This window comes from Centroberyx affinis, unplaced genomic scaffold (assembly GCF_046629955.1).
Source record: "Centroberyx affinis isolate AG114_WGS23_722 - 3 ecotype Tasmania unplaced genomic scaffold, CSIRO-AGI_Caff_v1 ptg006006l_1, whole genome shotgun sequence".
Lineage (NCBI taxonomy): Eukaryota > Metazoa > Chordata > Actinopteri > Beryciformes > Berycidae > Centroberyx > Centroberyx affinis.
Genome location: NW_027283055.1, coordinates 369772 through 371698, shown reverse-complemented (window position 1 = coordinate 371698; position 1927 = coordinate 369772). Strand labels below are relative to the sequence as shown.

The 1927-nt window shown below is 40.8% G+C and overlaps 1 non-coding gene across 1 annotated transcript; it reads left to right on the top strand.

Annotated features, from left to right (window-relative positions):
- The first annotated feature begins 309 nt into the window (after positions 1 to 309).
- trnak-uuu (transfer RNA lysine (anticodon UUU)) lies at positions 310 to 382 on the top strand. The gene has a single exon. It is a non-coding gene; the product is annotated as a tRNA-Lys (tRNA).
- The last annotated feature ends 1545 nt before the right edge of the window (positions 383 to 1927 follow it).

Sequence of the window (1927 nt, the reverse complement as noted above, 5' to 3'; positions counted from 1 at the left end):
CAGCACAGGTGTTGCCATTGACTTCTCGTTCTGTGTCATATGATTGCGCGACTAAAAGAAACGGTAAGTGCACAGGAATTACCGTTAGGCAGTTAGCATTTCAGCTCGTCAGCCATGTTTGTGAAATGGACCACATTGAAAGTTAGGTTGTTGGCGGTAATCATGTTCCTCCAATGAATCAGGGCGACTTTAGTTTCGCCCGACACAACCAAGGAACGTGGGCTAACGTAACATTAGCTAAAGCAGGCTACACTCCTTGACCAACGTCAGAAAATCCACAGCTAATTTCATTAGCGTGCGAGTTAGCATGCCTGGATAGCTCAGTCGGTAGAGCATCAGACTTTTAATCTGAGGGTCCAGGGTTCAAGTCCCTGTTCAGGCTAGTCTTTGCTTTGGTGGCTGTTTGCAACCTTGGAGCTACCCACAAGGAGGTGTACAGTTCACATCAATGTTCAGTTTAAAAAAAATGAAAAATGGTTGCTTGTGACAAATAAAAACAGGTTTGTCCGTCCTGTTTAAAAAAAAAAAAAAAGCTAGCTGTCACAATACAAATTGGTAAACTATAAATAATGTTGGTCACTTACCTCTATGTGTTTCTTTAGATTCAAGGGAGAATTCTTGAATGCCAAGAGCTTGTGGTTTTTCGGTTGGCACAAGAGGCACCGCATTCGTCAAGAGTCGTTTTTGGAACGGACTATTTAAAACAGTTCCTTAAAGTAACGGCCGAAATACATGGGACACGGACGCGTCCCGTAGGCGGGGTTATTTACCTGCTACACAGACTCCATCTTTGTAGCGTGTGGTTGCGTGCCAGCGGTTGCGGTTTTCTGAGGAGATATCAAGTAGGATACTTCGGAAAATGGGTAAGTTAAAGCAAACAAATAGTGAAGAAAATTATCAATCACCTGATGCTCCGACGGCAGAAGCTACTTCCTTCCATATGGCATCCTTTTTGAGGTTGTCCTTGTAAAACCGGTTAGATGGGTCATACAACAATGATCGGCTTCACTGTGTGCATATTGAGTTTTGCCAAGTGATAATGCAGTTGGTTATGCAGGGTTTGGAAGTGTAGGCTATATTAACTGGTACTGAATTAATTAACTAGATCGTTTTAACTACAGGATCATGGATACACATTGATTTGATTGATTTATTTTAATGTGCAATGTAAAAACACCCACAAGGTTGGTCTGCTGCGTCACATTGCCTCTGGTACAATGAGGTATTTATTTTAATCATTTTTAAACAGATTGTACTTGTTTTTTACACAGTTCTATGGAGTTTTAACCTGGTTGAGGGCCACGTAGCCGCCCGTAGAGGGGAAAAAATAGAGATGTAGTCCGTGTAGCAGCTTCAGTTGATTATAATGGACGTGCTCTGCTGTGGGCATTCTGCGGCAGATGTATATATGTAACATATATACACACACATACATATCACTTGATTTCCTATGAGTAACAACTCTGTTTTGAAAATGTAGTGAGTAGAAAGTATATAATTTTCTTTTGAAATGTAGTGAGTAAAAGTAAAAAGTATTAAGTGAAAGAACAACTCAAGTAAAGTTCAGATACTTGAAAATCGTACTTAAGTACAGTAACAAAGTATTTTTTCTTCGTTACTTCCCACCACTGCCAGAAACCAACTTCAACCTTGTCGTCCTTTTCTCAACAGAGAGAAAACATTTCGCCAAAGGATCTCGTCATTACAAGAACATCTGGAGCATTGTTTTTTTTTTCAAGATGAATGCAATATGTGTGGCACGGTGGCTCAGTGGTTACACTGTGGCCTCACAGCAAGAAGGCTGAGGGTTCCATTCCTAGCCCCAGCCATTTGCATATTCTCCCCGTGTTGGCGTGGGTTTCCTCCCACATTCCAAAAACTGTGTGATAAATTTCACATAAATCTCAATTTGTTTTTATCTGTTTCA